The 7502-nt window shown below is 37.0% G+C and overlaps 1 protein-coding gene across 1 annotated transcript in view; it reads left to right on the top strand.

Annotated features, from left to right (window-relative positions):
- Nucleotides 1–7502, top strand: part of clcn5b (chloride channel, voltage-sensitive 5b) — a 50097-nt gene that overhangs the window by 1251 nt on the left and 41344 nt on the right. The window lies entirely within an intron of this gene.

Below are 7502 nucleotides of genomic sequence, written 5' to 3'. Positions count from 1 at the left end.
TACAGAGAAGAAAAAAATCCCTCGCTTTTGATTTCTCATAATCGATTTTGCCACCGTTTTGCCGCCATATTCTCATCTGTTACTGTACTGTCTGTGGCTGTAACTCGTCTCACTGTGTGGGGTTTGACACTCCACTGACTCCTTATTATACTGACGCCAAATGCCTTTATGTATAGCGGACGCTTGTGTTTATAGTGTATACGTTGTGTGTGTATATAGTGATGTTGCATTGAAATGACTGGAATCGGTTGTAAAAGATGCATGGGGAGACCGGAGGAAAGGCTTATAACCTTAGGATTCATTTTGTATATATTTTGAAGGAGCGAAAAACAACAACAACAAAAAAAAAGATCCAGAATAGTTTTAGATTTGTTTTAAACCAGAAGTGTGGTGTTCAGATGTTTCAAACCATTTCCACGATGTAATTTTATTTTTTTGTTTTTGCTCGAGTTGTTAGAGATCAAACCCCTCGCCTCTCGGCCTTTTGGTTAAAATCAAGTTCAAAAGTTTATTATCTGATGTGTCCTTGTTAAACGTTAATATTAAACAGATTTTTACAATCCAGGAGGTGAAAAAGTGGCGATCAAACCCTTCAGTCTGGCAGTGCCTTGCCAAACCATTGAACCACACAGGGAATTGAACCCAGAATTCCAGTCTGCTTTGAAATCAGAGATCGACCTTCAATGGATTTTTGAGGCCAGTATCAAAATTTGGGAGTACAAAATGTTCCGATAACCATATTTTTGGTCATAAAAACTCATTTGTTGCAAGAAATCCTTAAAACTGGATCGTCAGATAGTTAATAAAGACACGTTCAGGTCTGATATTTTACTTTTTAACAGTGACACTGTTTTAAAAGCTGCAATAATCAAAATTGCTGAGGGTCGGTTAAAGTGATTAATGCTTAGAGTCAAATGACAGCATGGAATAAGCACATAATTTCTCATCGCCAGGCTTTAGATTATATATTTACTCCATTTTTTTGTCAGTTGAGTCTGAACGGTCATAATTTCAATTTTTGCAGCTTTTAATAATCTCAGTCACTTGTTACTGCTACATGGACCGTATTTTTTGCATATCAGCCAACATGCACGCCGATACCGATGTGTGTCATGAACCAATATCAGTATCAATATCTCACCCGGATAATATTGGTCGCTCAATTTTAAATCCCTGTGCATTCACTTCCCTGAAACAAACCTCGTGTCGTCAGTTCTTGTTTCTTTTTTCTGAAATTCCACCCAAAATGTTGCCCCCAAAATATTCCCCTATTCGTTATTCATCATAAATTTCCAAAAACACAACAAATGTACGACGGCGTATTTGGGCCATTTTAGGGAGAGAAAAGAGGAAAAAAATACTCTGAATTTCTGAGATTAAAATTGTAAAAAAGTCACAAATTTATTAGAATCAGCCCAAGTCACGGCGATGTCTCTTCAGAGTGCAGATGCTGGTGATGATTTTGTGATTCTGGGCTCAAATCACCAGGATTTCCTTCTTACTGAATCCCACAGTAGAACAACAACTAGTTTTCTAAGTTTTTTTTTTCTCATAAATGTACAACTGTAACTTTTTTCCTCCCTAAAATGGCCCAAACACGCCGTCGTATTTCCAGGGTGATCCTCCCCCTGCAGCCTCGACACGACTGGGATTTGCAATGTTTGCTTTTGCCAAAGACTCCCGAGCTTTAACCGGCCTCCTAAAACTCCGGCAGGACGGGATTTCAACACCTTTCGTGTAAATCAAAGTTAAAAATAATAATAATACTAGTAATAAAAACATAAGAGGATTTGGAGACGGAAATGTGTAAATTTTTGCTGCTGAAATGTGGACTGGCTCTGCAAACAAAGTCACGTCCTTTTTTCTGTAAACCGAGCGAGAAAACATATCCAAGTAACAAGTAATATCTGTAATAACAGCACATATATATAACTATATATGTACACCACATGGATTAAAGAGTCAAAGCACAAGTTCAAAACTGACTAACATTAATCAAACGCTTCACTATTTTTAATTTTCCCTCTATTTGCAAGTCTTGTTCCCATTGATTATTAACGTTTGTTGTTTTGCTGTTTTTATTGCCAAACAAGCTTGAATTCCAACCAAGACGTCCATGTATAGCCTACTTTTGTTGATTTTTGTATTGTATATATTCATTTATTGTACCATAACAGCCATTTTTACAGACTGGAATCTTATCGGCTGACTTTAAAAGAAAAAAAAAAAAAAAAAAAAAAAAGACCAAGAAAAAAGAAAAGAGAAGCAGAAGCTGGCTTGGTGGTCCAGTAAGAGAGAGAATATTTCTTCTGTTCTTTTCTTCCTGTGTGATTTTGATTTATGATGAAGCTTTTTTTTGTGTAAATGCATTATAAAGGCTCTTTTTTTGTAACTGCAAAAACACTCGTGTGAGGAAAAAGTACCATAAATAATAATAATAGTATTTTAAACAAGCTTTTCCGCCTGGTGTGGTGATTTACCGTCTGGAGTGAGCGGCTTCTGGATTTATGTCCTCTTCAGTTGAGGAGGGGGGCGGTGGTTTTTAAAACCTGAAACATTTCGATGCTCGCGTCCCAAACTGCAGATGAAGTCGCATTTGTCACATCCTAGAGGTGCATGTTAAGTTTTTTGTTTTTTTTTTTTTTGTTTTTTTTTTCATTTCTGTGATGAAAGTGATGGAAAAAAAGTGATGTGATGCTTCAGAATAATAACCTGAATACAGATGTTCCCACAAAAGCAAAATTCCCTGACTTTTCTAATATTTTATTTCCATTAGAGTCTGACAGATTTATTTTATTTTATTTCTTTTTTTTTTTAAGATGCTGCTGATAGTCGATATTTTGTTCCAACATCCAAAATCTTCAAATTTGATAATTAACAGGAAGAGAAATTAACAAGAAAACTATTACCGGGCCGGGGGGGAATCTCCTTTTCAATAAAATGTTTGACTATACAAAATGTTTGTTTATTTTGATTTAACAAGAGACAGTGCACATTAATAAACAGTGAATGAAGAGAATATCGCAAATAAAAAATAGCTCTGATACGTGCTGTTGTATAATATTAAAAACCATTTTTTTAAATATTTAGAGACTCTCACAATATATATTTTTTAAAGATTTCTATATATATCTGATATCTGATATTTGTGTCAACATCTTCAGATTTGAAAATTACCAGCCAAAAAAATAAACAAGACAGCTGTTACCAGGGTGAAGCTCTTTTCAATAAAATGTTTGAATATACAAAACTATACTTTTATTGAGGAAGAGTCAGCGCACATCAGTCGCCACACTGAGCAAGAGGGATATTGCAGATAAATAAAATAAAGAATAAAATAGCTGAGGTAGATGCTGTTGTACAATATTAAAAATCAATTTATTAAAAAGTCCCTGAAAACAAGCTTTCATAGCAGAGAGGGATGGCACAGACTTGCTGTTATCTGATACTGAAAATAAAAATATGTCTTAAAACCAACTCACATGAAAGCAAAATGATTTTTTTCCTTGATCAAAACTTCAAAGCCACTTCAGATTCAGTCTTGTTAAAGTGTTTTATTTTGAAGAGAACACAACATGATCACAATTAAAAAATGAATCACTAGTAACTGACTTTTTTAAAAAATAATTTGAAGCTGACAAAATTTCATGATATTCCATGACTTGTCTCAAGAACTCGCTAAGGTCCCGCACTGGAACAGACTTGGATATTCAAGGACTTTCCAGGAACTTCATAACCTATAGCATCAAACACAGAGGCTCCCGGGTGTGTACAAGTCTTTTTGTTTATTTGTTTGTTTGTTCGTTTAATCTCCTCCTGTCCCTGAGAGAGTGCCGTCATTTGTGCCGTCAGTTATTTTACAATATAAAGCTTCATTTTCTAATTCAGAGCTGGATGACACATACAGTCTGGTTACCACTTCACAATAAGAGTATCCTCATAAAGGGTTTATAATCGGTGTATAATTAGGTTATTAAGGTTGCAAACACTCTATAAAGCATGAATAATCAATTATAAACAAATTTAACAGTTTTCATACATCAATGCAGGCTCACTATTTGGCAAGAAGGACTTATTACTGCACTGCATTCATAAACCCTTCTAAAGGCCTTATGAATGGTTTTGAAATTCAAGGACCTTCAAGGAATTCCATGATTTGTCGCATGAAATACAGAGGCTCCTGGGGATGCAAAAGTGCTAATAATTAGGCTTTAAACACCTGTAAATTATTCGTAATTGTTAATACACAATTATAAACAGATTTCTACAGTTTTCATACATCGATGCAGGCTCCCTATTTGGCAAGATCAAGTTGCTGCTGCACGGCATCTGCTCTGTTAACTGTCAGAACTCACCGGTTGCTTCGCTTACTACACTTTATCTTGCCAAATAGTGAGCCTGCATCAATGTATGAAAACTGTTGTAACTTTTTTATAACAGTTTATTAATGATTTATAAAGTGTTTGCAGCCTAATCAATAACCTAATTATAAACCATTCATAAACACCTATCAAGGACTTTCAAGGAATTCCATGACCTGTAGCATGAAATACAGACACTTGGGGATGCAAAAGTGCCAATAATAGGGTTGTAAACAGTGTATAAACCATTAATAAACAATTATAAACAAGTTACAACAGTTTTCATGCATGGCTGCCAGCTCACTATTTGGCAAGATCAAGTTGCTGCTGCACTGCAACCATTCTCTTAAATCTCAGATCTTGCTAGTTGGTTAGCTTATGTTACTTGATCTTGCCAAATAGTGAGCCTGCACTGATATGAATTGTATGAAAACTGCTGCAACTTGTTGAGGATTGTTTATTAATGATTTATAACATATGTACGACCTAGTTATTAGCACTTTTACACACCAACGATTTCATGCTGGAAGTTATGGAGTTTCTGCAAAGTCCTTAATTATTAAAATGATTCTTAAACTATTTATAAGGGCTCATCAGTGGTTTATAATTAGGTTGTAAACACTTTATAAACCATTAATACATAATTATAAACAAGTTACAACAGTTTTCATACACCGACACAGGCTCACTATTTGCCCTGGAACCATCCTGTTAAATCTCAGATCTTTCTAGTTGCTTAGCTTACTTTACTTAATCTTGCCAAATAGTGAGCCTACATTGATAATGAATTGTATGAAAACTGTTGTAACTTGTTTATAATTTCTTATTAATGATTCAAGTGTGTAATTATTAGCACTTTCACATCCCCAAGAGCCTCTGTGTTTGATGCTACAGGTCCTGGAATTCCTGGAAAGTCCTTGAACATCAAAAACATCCATAAACCTTTTGTAACGGATTATGGGTGCTTTATAATTAGGTTGTAAACACTTTATAAATCACTAATAAGCAATTATAAACAAGTGCAGACTCACTATTTGGCAAGATCAAGTTGCTGCCGCACTGTGTCCATTCTCGTAAATCTCAGATCTTTCTAGTCGCTTAGCTTACTTTACTTGATCTTGCCAAATAGTGAGCCTGCCTGCAACACATGAAAACTGTAGTAACGTGTTTAGAACAGTTTATTAATGATTTATAAACATTCACAAACCCTCTCTACATGTGAGCACGAGCTCGTTTGAATGTAACTGAGGCGTTTAGAGGCTCCGGGAAATTTCTCTCTGCTTGACGAACAGACACTCAGCAGCAGCAGAGCCTCAAGGAGTAAATCAGCGCTCGCTCCCGGGAGAACGTGTGACACCAAACGGCGGCTCATATTTTCTTTTGGTGCCGTTTCACTCGATTCATCCCCGTCAGAGAGCCTGGGAACGCCGGCGGAGGATGAAATATCTGAGGAGGTTCAGGCCGGGAGCAGTCACTTAGCTGGCTGAAAAATATTCGTGTGTGTGTGTGTGTGTGTGTGTGTGTGTGTGTGTGTGTGTGTATATACTGGGGGGAGTAATAAAGAAAACAGCTGTCGTAAAAGTTGAAGAATCTGCGTTTTAAGGAAACGAGGGCTGACCCAGATCTGAGAGCTGAGAGCTGGGAGTGTCAGGAGAGAGGGAGGAGGAGGAGGAGGAGGAGGAGAGGAAGAGGAGCCAGATTTAAAAACAGAGGAGTGTCAGGATGGAGGGATTAAGAAGAAAGACGGGAAGAAGAAATAAGGGCTGAAGCACACACCAAAGAACTGGGAACCGAGAATATGTAAGAAGAGATGGAGAGAGAGCGGAGAGAATAAGAATTAAAAAACAGAATGGAAAATGTAAGGGGAAAGAAAGAAAGAAAGAAAGAAAGAAAGAAAGAAAGAAAGAAAAAGAAAGAAGGTAGAGAGGAAAGGAGGAAACGAAAGGTTACAAAAGTGAGAGGAACGAGGGTGTGAACGAAGTGAAAAGGAATGAGTGACAAGTGAAAAGAGGAAAATTATACTCAAGGGAAGCCAGGAAGGAAAAGAAAGAAAAGATAGAGAGAAAGTTAAGAGAAAAAAAGTGCAAGACAAACACGGGGTTGTGAATGATGGAGAGGTTTTAGAAAGGGAGCACTTTTATTTTAATTTTGTTTATTTAATCTTTATTTTACCACGATAGTCTCTTGACCCTCTCTTTTTTCCCTTGAGAGAGAGAGAGAGAGGGGGAGAGAGAGAGAGAGAGAGAGAGAGAGAGAGAGAGAGAGAGGGAGGTGTAAGGAGAAAGGAAACAGAAGGGGAGGTTAGGAGGAAAAGGAGGGAGAGAGGAAGCAAATTAATCAAAGCTACAAGCATAAACCAGGATCCTCTAGTGACCTGCTGCCCGTACACACACACACACACACACACACACACACACACACACCCTGATGGCCCTCCCTTTCACATTACTCTTCCCTCTCCTTCACCCTGCACTCTTCGTCCATTCCTAAAAGCCACCACAAGGTGTCGCCCTTGAGCCGCACATCCACTCAGAGGCCACCTGTCCAGTCTAATGCAGCTCAATGCAACATAGATTCTACCTGTTAACAAAGTTTATAACGTTCAGTTTGTGTTGGAGAATGTGTAAATTTAATTCTGTGTTTATTACTGAGGTTGTAGTTTGCAGAGGTCTGCTACTGGACTGCATTATATTGAGAGGTGTTTCTGATTTTTTTGTCCTCCCCTATTTATATACAACGATGGGGGACAGAATATTGGAAACAGCTCTCAATAAAATGCAGTCCAGTCCAACAGCAGCACTAACTATGAGCTCAATGCCAAACATAGAAGTGAATGAACACCTCTATTACTGTGACAACAAGAAAACCTGAGCATTATAGGCAGCAGAAAAGGAAACTTTATGGCACAACAGCTGGATTAGATTGGATTAGATTATACAGGTGGACCTGATAAAGTGTAGATGTATGATAGATGTATGAAGGTGTAAACTCTTTAGCTTAAACATATATAAATCACAGACAAAAACAATACAAAATTAAAAAAGAAAAACACTTTGATATCACCTTTATGGAGAAAAACACACAAAAGATCTGTAAAAAGGTATGAAAGAGCAAATACATAAAAACATACACACATAAAAC

The sequence above is a fragment of the Myripristis murdjan genome, chromosome 18 (assembly GCF_902150065.1).
Source record: "Myripristis murdjan chromosome 18, fMyrMur1.1, whole genome shotgun sequence".
NCBI lineage: Eukaryota > Metazoa > Chordata > Actinopteri > Holocentriformes > Holocentridae > Myripristis > Myripristis murdjan.
This window is presented reverse-complemented; position numbering and strand designations above follow the sequence as displayed.